This window comes from Aethalodelphis obliquidens, unplaced genomic scaffold (genome assembly GCF_003676395.1).
Source record: "Aethalodelphis obliquidens isolate GAN/ISIS:26980383/991018 unplaced genomic scaffold, ASM367639v1 scaffold58, whole genome shotgun sequence".
NCBI classification, from domain to species: Eukaryota; Metazoa; Chordata; class Mammalia; order Artiodactyla; family Delphinidae; genus Aethalodelphis; species Aethalodelphis obliquidens.
In genome coordinates, this window is record NW_020838002.1 from 7,374,823 (window position 1) to 7,393,908 (window position 19,086).

Sequence of the window (19,086 nt, forward strand, 5' to 3'; positions counted from 1 at the left end):
GAGTGGCACTGACATATATACACTACCAAATGTAAAATAGATGGCTATGGGAAGCAGCCGCATAGCACGAGGAGATCAGCTCGGTACTTTGCGACCACCTAGAGGGGTGGGAAAGGGAGGGTGGGAGGGGAGGAGATATGGAGATATAGGTATATGTATAGCTGATTCACTTCGTTATAAAGCAGAAACTAACACACCATTGTAAAGCAATTATACTCCAATAAAGATGTTTAAAAAAGAAAAGAAATAGAGTTAAATGGCCTATCTGAATAACATAGTCAGAAATGAAGGAATCCTAACGTGGCTTCTAGATTCAGTCTAATTAGTTTGCAATTTCTAGAGCAACATGACCAGGGAGCCTTTTTTAGGTTGATTTTTAGGTTTACAATTTTGTCCTAGTAGCATTTTGGAGTTAAACTAAATTATACAGAATGAGTCCTTTATTTCCTACTAGACATACAGAGACTTTTGTTACTATATTTGTAGAACACAACCTTTGTAGGATTGATCAACAGCCTGGGCAAGACAGCTGATACAATAAAATAATTCTACCACCAACTATGAGTCAATCTAGAGGGCATTTGGAACAGTATCTAATTTTTTCCATATTTTGTGAAAGGAAGACCAATCACTAGGAGAAGGTACTAGCTCATCTGGTGAACAACACTACAACCTATCCATAAAGAACAAGCAATATCAGAATTCCCTGGCAGTCCAGTGGTTAGGGCTCCAAGCTTCCACTGCAGGGGGAAGGGGTCAGTCCCTGGTTGGGGAACTAAGATCCTGCATGCCATGCTGTGAGGCCAAAAAAATTAAAAACAAACAAACAAAAAAAAAACAAGCATCTATCCAGATAAGCATCTTGTAGAGGGAGAACAGACATCAGTTTATCACTTAAAAGTGGCTTCTTGTACATCCATGATCATGGCAGCATTATTTACAATAGCCAAAAAGTGAAAGCAATCCAAGTGTCCATCGATGGATGAATGGAAAAACAAAATGTGGTAGCTACATACAAGGGAATATTATGTAGCGTTAAAAAGGAAGGAAATTCTGACAAATGCTACAACATGAGTGAGCCTTGAAGATATCACGCTAATTGAAATAAGTTAGTCACAAAAGGATAAATACTGTATGATTCTACTCATATGAGGTAGCTAGGGTTGTCAAATTCATAGAGACAGAAAGTAGAATGATGGTTGCCAGGGGCTGCAGGGAAGGACGGAATGGATATGGAATTTCAGTTTGGGAAGATGAGAAAAGTTCTGGAGATGGAAGGTGGTGGTGGTAGTACATAATGTGAATGTACTTAATGCCACCGAATTGTACACTTAAAAACGGTTAAAAAGGTAAATTTTATGTTATGTATATTTTACCACAAAAATGGCTTCTTTACAGTCTAAAGAACAGTGACAATGATTACAGTAATATGTTAATTTATATAACATCTTTTTTTCAAGTAACTAAAATGCATTATTAGAAGGTCATCTAATTAATCCCGAGGAGTGAAGAGACGACTGAAAGAACCTCTACACTATATGGCTAATAAGCAAAGCCAATGGTTTCTAAATTTTGCTGCACATTGGAATCACCTGGGGAGCTTTAAAAAAATACTGAGATCGAGGGCTTCTACCCCCATACATTCTGATTTAATTGGTACAGAGTACAACCTAGGCATCAGGATTTTTAAAAGCTGACCAAAGGATACAGAATGAGTAATACCTAATTATGATCATTCTCTACACACTTCAACTCCATATCAGAATAAGAAGGAAAGACCATATGGTGACAGAAAATACGAAAATAAGAATTTGGAAAATGAACAGACCCAACTGCAACCCTGCTTTGAAAGCAGAGTAGGAATTCTTGATAATGACAAAGGTAAAGACTATAAAGCACCTACAGAGCTCTTATGGGGAGGCAGACTGAAGAACAACAACAACAAATCCTCTTTTTTTCAGTGAACAAATGTCATTTATTTAATTGACACTTTATTGTATTGATAGGTTCAAATAATGGACAACAGCACATCACAAATAGGCATGTTTAAAGAAACAATAGTCTGTATGGCTCTGTAATAGTCTCAGAATGAGTTACGTAGTGAGTTATGTATGAGCAACAAATCCTCTTAGCCTTAATGATTGGGCTTTAAAACAGCATTTGTCAGTACTTCCCTGGTGGTCCAGTGGTTAAGACTCTGCGCTCCCAATGCAGGGGGCCCAGGTTCAATCCCTGGTCAGGGAGCTAGATCCCACAGGCTGCAACAAAGATCCTGTGTGCCACAACTAAGAACCAGGGCAGCCAAATAAATAAATATGTTTTTAAAAAAAGCATTTGGCACACAGCTTCTAAGAACAAGCATCTAAACACAATAATTTTATTAAAGTGAGCTTCCTTCATTATCAAAGCTGCCAATCAAGGAATTAAAGTATAGAAACCAATAAAAATGCAAAAAGACAGAGACTAGCCTGATGTTACTAGAGGTTTATAGGACTTCATTCAGGAGAGAACCATGATCCGCCAGAGGGCAGACAGCAGAAGCAAGAAGAACTACAATCCTGCAGCCTGCGGAATGAAAGCCACAACCACAGAAAGATAGACAAAATGAAAAAGCAGAAGACTACATCCCAGATGAAGGAACAAGATAAAATCCCAGAAAAACAACTAAGTGAAGTGGAGATAGGCAACCTTCCAGAAAAACAATTCAGAATAATGGTAGTGAAGATGATCCAGGACCTCGGAAAAAGAATGGAAGCAAAGATCGAGAAGATGAAAGAAATGTTTAACAAAGACCTAGAAGAATTAAAGAGCAAACAAACAGAGATGAATTATACAATAATTGAAATGAAAAATACACTAGAAGGCATCAATAGCAGAATAACTGAGGCAGAAGAACGGATAAGTGACCTGGAAGACAGAATGGTGGAAATCACTGCTGCAGAACAGAATAAAGAAAAAGGAATGAAAAGAAATGAAGACAGCCTAAGAGACCTCAGGGACAACATGAAACGCACCAACATTCACATTATAGGGGTCCCAGAAGGAGAAGAGAGAGAGAAAGGACCCGAGAAAGTATTTGAAGAGATTATAGTTGAAAACTTCCCTAACATGGGAAAGGAAATAGCCTGCCAAGTCCAGGAAGTGCAGACAGTCCCAGGCAGGATAAACCCAAGGAGAAACACACCAAGACACACAGTAATCAAACAGACAAAAATTAAAGACAAAGAAAAATTATTAAAAGCAATAAGGGAAAAATGACAAATAACATACAAAGTAATCTCCACAAGGTTAACAGTTGATTTCTCAGCAGAAACTCTGCAAGCCAGAAGGAGTGGCACGATACATTGAAAGTGATGAAAGGGAAGAATCTACAACCAAGAATACTCTACCCAGCAAGGATCTCATTCAGATTCAACAGAGAAATCAAAAGCTTTACAAACAAGCAAAAGCTAAGAGAATTCAGCACCACCAAACCAGCTCTACAACAAATGCTAAAGGAAATTCTCTAAGTGAGAAACACAAGAGAAGAAAAGCACCTACAAAAACAAACCCATAACAATTAAGAAAATGGTAATAGGAACATACACATCAAGAATTACCTTAAACGTGAATGGATTAAATGCTCCAACCAAAAGACACAGGTTCGCTGAATGGATACAAAAACAAGACCCACATACATGTTGTCTACAAGAGACCCACTTCAGACCTAGGGACACATACAGACTGAAAGTGAGGGGATGGAAAAAGATATTCCATGAAAATGGAAATCAAAAGAAAGCTGGAGTAGCAATACTCATATCAGATAAAACAGACTTTAAAATAAATAATGTTACAAGAGACAAGGAAGGACACTACATAATGATCAAGGGATCAATCCAAGAAGAAGATATAACAATTATAAATATATATGCACCCAACATAGGAGCACCTCAATACATAAGGCAAATGCTAACAGCTATAAAAGAGGAAATCGACAGTAACACAATAATAGCGAGGAACTATAACACCTCACTTACAACAATGGACAGATTATCCAGACAGAAAATTAATAAGGAAACACAAGCTTTAAATGACACAATAGACCAGATAGATTTAACTGATATTTATAGGACATTCCATCCAAAAACAGCAGATTACACTTTCTTCTCAAATGCACATGGAACATTCTCCAGGATAGATCACATCTTGGGTCACAAATCAAGCCTCAGCAAATTTAAGAAAATTGAAATTGTATCAAGCATCTTTTCTGACCACAATGCTATGAGATTAGAAATAAATTACAGGAAAAAAACGTAAAAAACACAAACACATGGAGGCTAATAAACAATACACTACTAAATAACCAAGAGATCACTGAAGAAATCAAAGAGGAAATCAAAAAATACCTACAGACAAATGACAATGAAAACACGATGATCCAAAATGTATGGGATGCAGCAAAAGCAGTTCTAAGAGGGAAGTTTATATCAATACAATCCTACCTCAAGAAACAAGAAAAATCTCAAACAATCTAACCTTACACCTAAAGGAACTACAGAGGGAACAAACAAAACCCGAAGTTAGTAGAAGGAAAGAAATCATAAAGATCAGAGCAGAAATAAATGAAATAGAAACAAAGAAAACAATAGCAAAGATCAATAAAACTAAAAGCTAGTTCTTTGAGAAGATAAAAAAAATTGATAAACCATTAGCCAGGCTCATCAAGAAAAAGAGGGAGAGGACTCAAATCAATAAAATTAGAAATGAAAAAGGAGAAGTTACAACAGACACCGCAGAAATACAAAGTATCCTAAGAGACAAGCAACTCTATGCCAATAAAATGGACAACCTGGAAGAAATGGACAAATTCTTAGAAAGGTATAACCTTCCAAGACTGAACCAGGAAGAAATAGAAAATGTAAACAGACCAATTTCAAGCACTGAAATTGAGACTCTGATTAAAAATCTTCCAACAAACAATAGTCCAGGACCAGATGGTTTCACAGGTGAATTCTACCAAACATTTAGAGAAGAGCTACCAACCATCCTTCTCAAACTCTTCCAAAACATTCCAGAGGAAGGAACACTCCCAAATTCATTCTATGAGGCCACCATCACCCTGCTACCAAAACCAGGCAAAGATACTACAAAAAAAGAAAATTACAGACCAATATCACTGATGAATATACACGCAAAAATCCTCAATAAAACACTAGCAAACAGAATCCAACAACACATTAATAGGATCATACACCATGATCAAGTGGGATTTATCCCAGGGATGTAAGGATTCTACAATATATGCAAATCAATCAATGTGATACACCGTATTAACAAACTGAAGGATAAAAACCATATGATCACCTCAATAGATGCAGAAAGAGCTTTTGACAAAATTCAACACCGATTTATGATAACAACTCTCCAGAAAGTAGGCATAGAGGGAACCACCCTCAACATAATAAAGGCCATATACGAGAAACCCACAGCAAACATCATTCTCAATGATGAAAAACTGAAAGCATTTAATATTAGGAACAAGACAAGGATGTCCACTCTTGCCACTATTATTCAACATAGTTTTGGAGGTCTTAGCCATGGCAGTCAGAGAAGAAAAAGAAATAAAAGGAATACAAATTGGAAAAGAAGAAGTAAAACTGTCACTGTTTGCAGATGACATGATAACTACACATGGAAAATCCTAAAGATGCTACCAGAAAACTACTAGAGCTAATCAATGAATTTGGTAAAGTTGCAGGATACAGAATTAATGCACAGAAATCTCTTGCATTCCTATACACTAACAATGAAAGATCAGGAAAAGAAACTAAGGAAACAATACCATTCACCATTGCAAGAAAAAGAATAAAATACCTAGGAATAAACCTACCTAAGGAGACAAAAGAACTGTACTCAGAAAACTGTAAGACACTGATGAAAGAAATCAAAGATGACACAAACAGATGGAGAGATATACCATGTTCTTGGATTGGAAGAATCAATATTGTGAAAATGACTATACTACCCAAAGCAATCTACAGATTCAATGCAATCCCTATCAAACTACCAATGGCATTTTTCACAGAACTAGAACAAAAAATTTCACAATTTGTATGGAGACACAAAAGACCCTAAATAGCCAAAGCAACCTTGAGGGAAAAACACGGAGCTGGAGGAATCAGACTCCCTGACTTCAGACTATACTACAAAGCTACAGTAATCAAGACAATATGGTACTGGCACAAAAACAAAAATATAGATCAATGGAACAGGATGGAAAGCCCAGAGATAAACCCACACACCTATGGTCAACTAATCTATGACAAAGGAGTCAAGGATATACAATGGAGTAAAGACAGTCTCTTCAATAACTGGTGCTGGGAAAACTGGATGGCTACTGTAAAAGAATGAAATTAGAACACTCCCTATCACCATACACACAAAAAAATTAAAAATGGATTAAAGACCTAAAGGTAAGACCAGACACTATAAAACTCTTAGAAGAAAACATAGGAAGAACACTATCTGACATAAATCACAACAAGATCTTTTTTGACCCACCTCCTAGAGTAATGGAAATAAAAACAAAAATAAACAAATGGGACCTAATGAAACTTAAAAACTTTTGCACAGCAAAGGAAACCATAAACAAAACAAAAAGACAAGTCTCAGAATGGGAGAAAATATTTGCAAACGAAGCAACGGACAAAGGATTAATCTCCAAAATATATAAACAGCTCATGCAGCTCAATATCAAAAAGACAAACAACCCAATCAGAAAATGGGCAGAAGACCTAAATAGACATTTCTCCAAAGAAGACATACAGATGGCCAAGAAGCACATGAAAAGCTGCTCAACATCACTAATTATTAGAGAAATACACATCAAAACTACAGTGAGGTATCACCTCACACCAGTTAGAATGGGCATCATCAGAAAATCTAAAAACAACAAATGCTGGAGAGGGTGTGGAGAAAAGGGAACCCTCTTGCACTGTTGGTGGGAATGTAAACTGATACAGCCACTATGGAGAACAGTGTGGCAGTTCCTTAAAAAACTAAACATAGAATTACCACATGACCCAGCAATCCCACTATTGGGCATATACCCAGAGAACACCATAATTCAAAAAGACACATGCACCCCAATGTTCATTGCAGCACTATTTACAATAGCCAGGTCATGGAAGCAACCTAAATGTCCATCGACCGACGAATGGATAAAGCAGAGGTGGTACATATACACAATGGAATATTACTCAGCCATAAAAAGGAACGAAACTGGGTCATTTGTAGAGATGTGGATGGATCTAGAGATGTCATACAGAGTGAAGTAAGTCAGAAAGAGAAAAACAAATATTGTATATTAACGCATATATGTGGAGTCTAGAAAAATGGTACAGATGAACTGGTTTGCTAGTCAGAAACAGAGACACAGATGTAGATAACAAATGTATGGGCACCAAGGGGGGAAAGTTGGCGGGTGTGGAAGAATTGGGAGATTCGGATTGACATATATACACTAATATGTATAAAATAGCTAGCTAATAAGAACCTGCTGCATAGCACAGGGAACTCCACTTCGTTGTACAGTAGAAACTAACACAACATTGTAAAACAACTACACCCCAATAAAAAAATAAAATAAAATACATAGAGAGAGGAAAAAAAAAAAAGAAGAGAAACTTGTATACTCCTCAGAGAAGATAAGTGTTTGAGAATCACAGTGGCTGAGTTGATTTGAGAGCTGAAAGGCCTCCAGGGACAGGAGCATTGCATCTACTCATTTGGGATTTTTTTTTTTTTGGCCGCACCACACAGCTTGTGGGATTTTAGTTCCCTGCCCAGGGATCGAACCCAGGCCCTTGGCAATGAGAGCACGGAGACCTAAGCACTGGATGGCCAGGAAATTCCCTGGGAATGTTAACTCCTACTAAGAACACTCTCTAGGATTTGGAGGCTATTACCTTAACGAAATCTCATCCATAATCCAATAGCTACAAAATAAGAAGTCCTTTCTTCAGGAGTGGACTGAACTTTGCTCTTAAACATTCAGTTTCCCTTAACTATAAAGTAACCTATCAGAACATAAGAGAGTGTAGCTTGCACAATAAGACTGATATCTGGGTGTTATTAGGGTGATTAATATCTGGCTATTACCCTATCTTGGTTTAGGGTAATATCATTGTAGAAATTGGAGCAGCATTATTGAATCTAATTTTCTGCACCTCTTGATGTTTTTTTATCCAAAAGGTATTTTCTTAAGTCAACACGTGTTCAAAAGGCCTACACACAGCATGCAATGACTGTCATTAACCATCTCCTTCTAACAAAACGCACATCTATTGAAATCAGTACAATCTGGATACCTAACCAACTTGAAGTCTCCTACTTGAAAAAAAATTCAAAGAAAGCTTAAAGTGTAAGAAGATGCCCTAGGGAAGACAAATTTTCAAAATAATTCAGTTACAGAAGGGCACTGATAAGTTCTGGGATACAGGAAACCCCTGTTCAATGGGATACTGAGCAACATAATGACATTCCAACAGTTAATGGTGGAATCATAGTACTTCAGAATTTGGGGCCAAAGGAGTCTTTAGAGGTGATTTCAAGAAATTCTCTTATTTTTACCATAAATAATGGGAGAGTTGGAACTTTATTGAGGGGAGGTACTGCTAATGATAGCGACAGTTGAAATTTAAGTGATATTTTAGAAATTTTACATTTAGTTCCTACCTTTAATACTTTAAAATTGGGTTTAGTATACATCATCTACAAGAACTAAACTGAATACTAGTTCATTTTGAGTCCTCCCACAAGTATCTACTGACTCTTTTTTTTGTGTATGTGCTGAAATCCGGGAACAAACCAGGGACCCCTCCTGACTCTTAATGGCTTCTCTGGCCATCAATGATCAGGACTGTGAAAAATTAGAAGCTAAGAATGAGGACGTTCTAATACAGGATGTAACAGTCTGCATGTTTATATCTCCTCAAAATTCATGTATTAAAACCTAACCCCCAATGTGATGGTGTTAGAAAGTGGGACTCTGGGGAGGTGATTAGGTCCTGAGGGTGGAGCTCTTATGAATGAAATTAGTGTCCTTATAATAGAGACCCCAGAGAGCTCCTCTGTCCCTTCTGCCATGTGAAGACACAGCAAGAAGACGGCAGTCCATGAGCCAGGAAACTGGCTCTCACCAGACACTGAATCTGTTGGCACCTTGATCCTGGATTTCCCAGCCTCCAGAACTGTGAGAAAAATTCTGTCATTTATAAGCCACCTAGTCTATGGTATTTTTGTCATAGCGGTAGAATGAAGTAAGACACAGAGTAGGCAAACTTTTTCTGTAAGGAGCCAGATAGCAAGTACTTTAGGCTTTATGGGCTACATGGCCTCTACTGTAACTACTCAACTCTGCTGATGCAGTATGAAACCACAGATAATATGTAAATGTATGGTATGGTTGTGTGTTCCAATTCAACTTTATTTATGGATACTGAAATTTGAATCATTTTCATGTGTCATGAAATATTCTTCTTTTGATCTCCCCCCCTTCAACCATTTAAAATGTAAAAAAATTTACTTAGCTTAGCTACATGCTTAGCTTGCAGGCCATATAAAAACAACCAGTGAGTTAGATTTGGCCCATAGGCCATAGTTTACCAACTTCTGCTCTAATAGCACACACCACAGCTTTAACCAAGAGAAATTTAACCAAAATAGGAGAATATTTCATCAAATCGAATATTATTATACAGTTGTCCAAGAAATTATATTTTCTCCAAAGAAGATCTACAAATGTCCAACAAGCACATGAAAAGATGCTTAACATCATTAGTCATGAGGGAAATGCAATTAAACCCACAATAAGATAGATACCACTTCACACCTACTTAGCAATGACTATAGTGATAATAAAAAGCGGAAAATAACAAGTGCTAGGGAGGATGTGGAGAAATGGGGACTCTTGTACACTGCTGGTGGGAATGTAAAACGGTTCGGCCATTATGGAAAATAGCTTGGCAGTTCCTCAACAGTTAAACATAGAATTACCAAATGATCCAGCAATTCCACTCCTAGGTATATCCCCAGAAGAATTGATATCAGATATTCAAATACATGTACAATGTTTATAGCAGCACTATTCACAATAGCCAAAAGGTAGAAACAGCCCAAATGCCCATCAGCAGATGAGTGGATAAAAAATTGTCATATATACATACAACATAATACTATTTAGCCATAAGAAGGAATGAAGTTCTGATACACATGTTACCTTGTGGATGAACTTTGAAAACATCATGCCAAGTGAAATAAACCAGACACAAAAAGGTCACACATTGTATGATTTCATTTATACAAAATATCCAGAATAGGTAAATCCACAGGGATAGAACACAGACTGGTGGTTGCCAAGGGCTTGGGAGAGGACGGAACGGAGAGCAACTGCTTCATGAATATGGGGTTTTCTTTTGGAGTGATGCAAATGTTTTGGAACTAGATAGAGCTTGCACAACATTGTGAATGGCCTAAGTCCCATGGAATTTTTCACTTTAAAGTGGTTAATTTTCTGTTATGTGAATCTCCCCTAAAAATGTATACTTTCCTATCAGTTTGAAATGATGGGACAAAAAGAAGGGGAAAGCAGAAAATGGCCATAAAAATAAAACTCATAACCAAATGTATCTCAGTTTTCAATGTCAGAGCATAGTAACGAGATATAGGATGGTTATCTTTAGTAAGACATATGCAATTCTTAGTTCCAGCAGAATAAAACTGTACAGGACACTACTTTTGTATCCCTAGTGTACCTAGCACTGTACCAACCCCAGAGTAGTTGTTAATAAGCACTCATTAAAAGCAACCTATGGGTTGAATTTGACTCCCCAGATGTTCAAAACTTATCTTTTGTTGGCTAATTAAAGATTGTTCATTGAGACAGAAAGTAAAATAGGTTTTCCAGGGTCTGGGGGGAGAAGAGGAATAGGAATTGTTTAGTGAGTATAGAGTTTCAGTTTTGCAAGATGAAAAGAGTTCTGGAGATGGATGGTGGTGATGGTAGCAGAACAATGTGAATGTACTTAATGCCACTGAACTATACACTTAAAAATGGTTCAACTTTATGTTATGTGTATTTTACCACAATTTTTTTTAAGATTGCTTTTTTCCAAGGATCTTTTTTGAAAAGTATATTAGTAAGATAACAGTGTATAAACACTGAGTGCCACAGGTAATACTCCAGGTGCTGGAGATACAGCAATGAACAAAACAAAATCCTTGCCCTCATGGAACTAACCTTCTAGAGGGGGAAAAAAATAATAAATATAAAATGTCAAGTAGCGATGAACATTATAGAAGAAAACCAAGGAAAAAGAATAGGGACTGAAGGAGGGCAGGACATGGAGAATAGGGTGCTATTACAGACAGTAGGATCAGGAAGGTTCCTATAATGATCTGGCATTTGAGTAGAGAACTGAATGAAATGAAGGAGCAAGCCATGTGAATACCTGGGTGAAGAACATTTCGGGCAGAGGGAACAGCAAGTGTGAAGGCAGGACCATGCTTGGTGCGTTCAAACAATAGTGAAGGGGCTGCTATGGCTGGAATAGATGAGAGAGATAGAAGGTGGCAGGAGATAAAGTCAGAGCAGTTACTAGGAGCCAAATCATAGTAAGGATTTTTAGATTTTATTCTAAATGTGATGGAAAACCACTGGAAAAATTTAAACAGGGAAATAATTTTAAAGTATCACTCTGATTGCTGTGTGGAGAAAAAACTGTAGGGGCACACAGTGGAAGCAGAAAGATCTAGGCAAGAGATGTAGTGGCTTGGACCATGGTGATAGCATGTAAAGGTGATAAGAAATGGTCAGATTCTGGATCTACACTGAGATAGAACTGACAGAATTTGCTGATGGGTTGGATGTGAGATGAGAGAGAAGAGAGTCAAGGAAGATTCCAAGACTTTTGGTTGACTAGAGGTGACTAGAAGTATTATTTCCTGAAATAAGTAAAACTGGGGAAAGGGTGGCATTATAATGCATTTGGGACACTACTGGACATCCAAACAAAGAAGTGGCAAGGGGAAAAAGGTATGCACACCTGGAGTTCAGAGAAGATAGAGGCTTAGATATAAATTTAGGAGTCATCACCATTTAGACAAAAGCAGTGAGACTTGTTGATATAACCTAGGAAATGAATAGAGAAGGAAAGGGGTCCAAGAATTGCGCTCTGGGACTCATCAATATTTAGAAGTAAGGGAAGATAAAGAAGATTCAGTAAAAGAAACTACGGAGTGGCCAGTGAGGTTGAAGGAAAACCAGGAAAGGGTGATGTTCCAGAAGCCAAGTGAAGAAAGTATTTCAGGAAGGTTGAGGTAGTCTGTTCAAATGCTGCTGAGGTACAGTCAAGTGGGACTGAGAATGGACCACAGGATTTGGCAACATGGCAGTAATTGGAAACCTTGACATTGAACAGTTTCAGCTGAGTAGCCGGAATGAAAACCTGATTGGAAAACCTGGTTGAGATAAGGATAGGCTTTCAAAGAGCTTTTCTCTAAGGGGAAGAGAAAAACGGAGGAGTAGCTGGATGAAAATATGAATGAAGGGAAGGTGAGAGGAATTTCTTTTAACATAGAACCTATGATGGCATGTTTGTATGCTGATGGGAATTATCTAACATAAAAGGTAAGATGTAATTACTGAAGAGTAAGGGAGGATAACTGTTCAGGGCTAAGTCTGTGAGTACACAAAAGGGGACTGTGTACACATATGGGAGGACTGGCTTTCTTCCATTATAATAGGAAGAAAAGCAGAGTGTAGAGTTACACAAGTGGTAGACTGATAAATTTGTTGGTGGAAAGATATGAAAGTTCTCTTCTAGCTGCTTCTATTTTCTCAGTAAGAAACAAGGTCATAGCTGAGAATGAAAAGAGAGGAGTTGTGTTGGAAGTTGGAGCAGAGAGAAGATATGATAAAGTGGCTTTGGAAAATGGGGAGTGTACTGCCTAGGGAAATATTATAGAACTGCTGGCAACACTAAGAGCCCACATGAATTTAAAGTGAGACCAGTCATTTGAAAAGCATTTGACAGTAATAAACATCAAAATAGTAAGTATTATGAAAATAATAATTTTGCTAAAATTCTGTTGCTACCATGTACTTACTATATGCCAGGCACCATACTAAGCCAGTTACATGTTTTATATAAACATATGTTTTATTATTATCTTCATTTTACAGATGAAGAAACTGAGGCTCAGGGAAGTTAAGTAAATAGCAGAATCCAGATTTTAATTTAGTTTTTTCTAACACCAGAGGCTTTCTTCCTGTTGACTGTGCTGTACAGCCTCTAATAGATAGTATATAAATTTTATACTGACTTTGGTTAAAATCTTTTAATGTCACAGGACCTTATATGTAGCCATGTTTTCATAGATCAACTGTTTGTTAGGCTAAGTTCTATGAAGGAAGAATAATTTGCAACTTCATGAATTGTATTTCTCCTTACACTTTCATTACAAAAGCTAACTTTTTAGCAAACAGGTTCTAGTTTAAGCATAAGTTATTTGCTCCCTGCCCCTAATAAAATGAAAATGTGATTCGATGTCATAATAATGCCAACATTTCACAACTCCTCTCTTTCACAGCAGGAAGCCAAGGTCAGTTAAGACTCACCTGCCAACACCACTGACCAAAGGATAAGGCTTAATTAAAAAAAAAAGGGAAGAGTTAAAAAAGATAATTAATGTGCTAACTACTTTATCAGTTACACTTAAAACCATAAGAGAGGTTTTTTCTTTTTTTTTTTTGCGGTACGCGGGCCTCTAGCTGTAGTGGCCTCTCTCCCGTTGCGGAGCACAGGCTCCGGACGCGCAGGCTCAGCGGCCATGGCTCGTGGGCCCAGACGCTCCGCGGCATGTGGGATCTTCCCGGACCAGGGCACGAACCCGTGTCCCCTCCATTGGCAGGCGGACTCTCATCCACTGTGCCACCAAGGAAGCCCAAGAGAGGAAATTATTTTAACAGCAGAAACCAGAGTTCCTCTTGGGGACGTAACTGTCTGTTGAGGAATATATCTTGACAGGTTGTTTTGGTTGGGCAAGATAAGGTCTCAAGGCCTCATCAGGAAACAGAAGAGATTCCTAACCTTCTCTGCCTAAGACACAAAATTCAGGGCCTGATTAAAGAACATGAAAAAAAAAAAAAGATATCAGAGAAGAGAAGGTATGATGCTAGTACAAGGAAAGAGGACAACATGACAGGAGGCCACACTGACTACTGACAAGGAAAGGTGAGAAAGCGGTAAACTGACTGAAGGCCCTTTAAAAAGAACAATGGCTAACATTCCATTTTTAATTATTTGCAATATTTTAAATGCAAACACTTTCTACCTCACCAAATCTTCAGAAAAGTGTGCTACACATACAAATACCTAATGTAAATGCTCAGGGGAGGGGAGAAATCAAAGTAAGGGGGCTGAGCTCTGCATCTGGTCTGGCAAGGAGCAGACAGAACACCTACAGGAGGTGAGAAATGGATGAATCTAGAATTAAGCAAAAGCAGAAACTCAAAAATAAAAGCCACTGTAAGCCCTAGAAGTTCTCAGAAATCTTAGAAAAGCGTTTTTGGTGTGGGATAAGGTTAGCTTGAGTCAATCATATCTAAATCTCAAAAGTCAGGTTAATATCTGGGATATAAATTTTTTTTCAAAACATTAAATTGCTCATTCCTATTATTTTGAGGCTTTTATATTCATACTATAGAAAACTCTTTACAGTATTTAAACTATTTAAAATATTTTTTCAATTTTAAAAATCTAGACAAATACAAAAAGGGAGATTTCCCCATAATCCCACCATTGTGTACAAACACAAATTAAGAAACAAAAAAAATACCTCTCTACACCTCCAATTCTACTTGCCCAGAGGTGACCACTGTTATATGTATCAGTTTTATTTACTTCCAGACTTTTTTCTATAATTTTACAGTATATATATATTTTTTGTCCTAGAAAGGGGGTTGTACTAGACACAGTATGCTGCAACTTGCTTCATTCACTTAACATATTACGAACACTTTCTATCTTTCCAAGTAACAACATATCAAGCTACTTTATTTTGTTAAATGGTTGCACAGTGTTTCATTACATGAACTTATCGTAGTTTGTCTAATACTCCACTGTCAGGCATTTATGCTTTTTTTCCAAATGTTTACTATTATAAATAACACACTACACTGAACTCTGTAGGAGAGATTCCTGGGAATGGGATTCCTGAGTCAAAGCATATAAGCATTTTAGTTATTTACAGATCATGCCAAATTGCCCTCCAATTGGCTCTACAAATTTACATTCCAATTACAGTGTATAGGAGGTTCCTTTTTCCCTACGCCTTTATCAACCTGGATATTATCAATAATTTAAGTTTTGTCAGACTGGCAAAAAAAAATTTTTTTTGGTTGATTTATAACTTGCATTTCTCTGATTACTGATTTATCTGAGTGGTTCAACATCTTTCTATACACTTATTGGTCATGTGTATTTCTTCAATTGAACTGCACATTAATATTATTTTATTTCTTTTTATTGGATTGCTTTATTTCTTAATGATTTGTAGAAGCTTTTATGTATTATGAATACAATGCTTTATATTTTGTGTTGTAAATATTTTCTCTTAGTCCATGTAACAGAGACTGCTAGTTGTCTCCTAATATTTATTCTTCTTTTAAATCATGGTATTGTTTACACAGGCAAATGGACACAGCTACAGACCACATTTCCAAGCTCCCCTGCAGCCTGTTCATGTGACTAAGTTCTAGTCAAACTGATGTGAGCATAAGCAGTGATTATGCTCATAAAAGGAAGGGATATTTATAGCACCCTGCTGGCTGACATGAGGATAGAGTGGTGGGCCATCTTTCACCACGTCACACCTGAGGGCTAGCAGAGAAAAGCGAAGCTGCCACATCAGCTCTGGACTGTTATTATGAGGAAAAAATAAACTTCTAAATTGTTTAAGACACTGGTTTTTATGTTTTGTTTTTTACAGTAGCCTAACTTATATGTGGACTAATATGGAATTTGGAATCTATAAGTGAGGTGCTGCTGTAATTCAAATTAAAATACGTGGTACTGGCTTAGCAGTCAGACAGCAGGTGGTTAAGGCACATCAGGCTAGAACGTTGGTGATCATTGAAATCTATTTCAAAACATTTGGTAAAATCACTGCCTGTGATACCCTGGAAAGCAGACCACATGCCAAGCGAGCATGTAACCATACGGGGAAAGGCTGACAAAATTCACAATGTGTTGGCTGTTTTCTTGACGATTCAGCAAAGCCCTAAAATAAGAGATGAACTCAGGCTAGAGGTAGCCAGTGTGCAAGCAGAGACGGAAGGGAATATTCCTCTGTCTGTGGTTGAAAACCAACTGACTAGCGTTCAGTAATTTGGGGTATGCATCGAAGTAATTTACTATCCCAACTTGAAACAGTAGTAAGAGGTACCTCTAATGAGGGCCTCAAGCTTTTCTCAAGTATCTCTGATAGACTATGGCAAAGGTGAGATTAAGGGTGTTATCTTCCCAATCAAACCCTCGTTTTCAGATGATCTCAATATAGGTGCCATTAGGTTGAGAGAAGAGGATGGACAAAGTTTAACTTGATTTTATATATTTAACTTAATTTTTAAGAAACTGCCTAACTGTTTCCAGAAGTGGTTATACTATTTTAAGTTCCCACTAGCAGTGTATGAGAGTTCCAGTGCCCTATCAACACCTGGTATGGTCATGGTTTTTTTCCTTTTTAAAAAACTTTAGCCATTCTAATTGGTGTGCAGTGATATCTCATTGCAGTTTTAACCGACTTCTCTGATGATTAAACATCTATTCATGTGCTTCCTGGCCATCTGTGTATCTTTTGTGAAATGTCTGTTCATATTGTACCCCATTTTTGAACTGCACTGTAAGAGTTTTTATATTCTAGATATGTCTTTGTTTTGATATTTTGATTTTAATATTGCTGTCAATATTTATTCCTAGGCTTTGGCTTGCCTTTTCATTTTCTGAATGATATCTATCGAAGAGCAGAAGTTTTAAATTTTGATGAAATCCAATTTATCATTTTTTTCTTTATTGATCATACTTTTTGTGTTCTAAGAAATCTTTGCCCAAAGTAGCAAAGTTTGTCTCTTATTGTTTTTTCAAAAAGTTTTAGGTTTTATACTTAGGTCTGTGATTCATTTTCAGTTAATTTTTTTTCCTTTTTTTATCCCTTTTTTAGTTAATTTTTATGTATGGTACGAGGTATGGGTCCATTTTTTTTTAATTTTAGAATTTCATTTATTTTTTTATACAGCAGGTTCTTATTAGTTATCCATTTTATACATATCAGTGTATAAATGTCAATCCCAATCGCCCAGTTCATCCCCCACCCCTCACCCCTCCTTGGTGTCCATACGTTTGTTCTCTACATCTGTGTCTCTATTTCTGCCCTGCAAACCGGTTCATATGTACCATTTTTCTAGGTTCCACATATACGCATTAATATACGATATTTGTTTTTCTCTTTCTGACTTACTTCACTCTGTATGACAGTCTCTAGATCCATCCACGTCTCTGCAAATGACCCAATTTCGTTCCTTTTTATGGCTGAGTAATATTCCACTGTATGTATTTACCACATCTTCTTTATCCATTCGTCTGTCGATGGGCATTTAGGTTGCTTCCATGACCTGGCTATTGTAAATAGTGCTGCAATGAACATTGGGGTGCATGTATCTTTTTGAATTATGGTGTTCTCTGGGTATATGCCCAGTAGTGGGGTTGCTGGGTTATATGGTAATTCTATTTTTAGTTTTTTAAGGAACCTCCATACTGTTCTCCATAGTGGCTGTATCAATTTACATTCCCACCAACAGTGCAAGAGGGTTCCCTTTTCTTCACACCCTCACCAGCATTTGTTTGTAGATTTTCTGATGATGCCCATTCTAACTGGTGTGAGGTGATACCTCACTGTAGTTTTGATTTGCATTTCTCTAATAATTAGTGATGTTGAGCAGCTTTTCATGTGCTTCTTGGCCATCTGTATGTCTTCTTTGGAGAAATGTCTATTTAGGTCTTCTGCCCATTTTCTGATTGGGTTGTTTGTTTTTTTAATATCGAGCTGCATGAGCTGTTTATATATTCTGGAGATTAATCCTTTGTCCGCTGATTCGTTTGTAAATATTTTCTCCCATTCTGAGGGCTGTCTTTTCGTCTTGTTTCCTTTGTTTTGCAAAAGATTTTAACTTTCATTAGGTCCCATTTGTTTATTATTGTTTTTATTTCCATTACTCTAGGAAGTGGATCAAAAAAAGATCTTGCTGTGATTTATGTCAGATAGTGTTCTTCCTATGTTTTCCTCTAAGAGTTTTATAGTGTCCGGTCTTACCTGTAGGTCTTTAATCCATTTTGAGTTTATTTTTGTGTATGGTGTTAGGGAGTGTTCTAATTTCATTCTTTTACAGTAGCCATCCAGTTTTCCCAGCACCAGTTATTGAAGAGACTGTCTTTTCTCCATTGTATATCCTTGACTCCTTTGTCATAGATTAGTTGTCCATAGATGCATGGGTTTATCTTTGGGCTTTCTATCCTGTTCCATTGATCTATATTTTTGTTTTTGTGCCAGTACCATATTGTCTTGATTACTGTAGCTTTGTAGTATAGTCTGAAGTCAGGGAGTCTGATTCCTCCAGCTCCGTGTTTTTCCCTCAAGGTTGCTTTGGCTATTTAGGGTCTTTTGTGTCTCCATACAAATTGTGAAATTTTTTGTTCTAGTTCTGTGAAAAATGCCATTGGTAGTTTGATAGGGATTGCATTGAATCTGTAGATTGCTTTGGGTAGTATAGTCATTTTCACAATATTGATTCTTCCAATCCAAGAACATGGTATATCTCTCCATCTGTTTGTGTCATCTTTGATTTCTTTCATCAGTGTCTTACAGTTTTCTGAGTACAGTTCTTTTGTCTCCTTAGGTAGGTTTATTCCTAGGTATTTTATTCTTTTTGTTGCAATGGTGAATGGTAATTGTTTCCTTAGTTTCTTTTCCTGATCTTTCATTGTTAGTGTA

The 19,086-nt window shown here is 37.1% G+C and overlaps 1 protein-coding gene and 1 non-coding gene across 2 annotated transcripts in view; one reads left to right on the forward strand and one right to left on the reverse strand.

The window, feature by feature from the left end:
* The window catches only part of HSF5 (heat shock transcription factor 5), a 51,136-nt gene that overhangs the window by 3,940 nt on the left and 28,110 nt on the right, over positions 1–19,086 (reverse strand). The window lies entirely within an intron of this gene.
* On the forward strand, positions 2,172–2,244 carry TRNAG-CCC (transfer RNA glycine (anticodon CCC)). The gene has a single exon. It is a non-coding gene; the product is annotated as a tRNA-Gly (tRNA).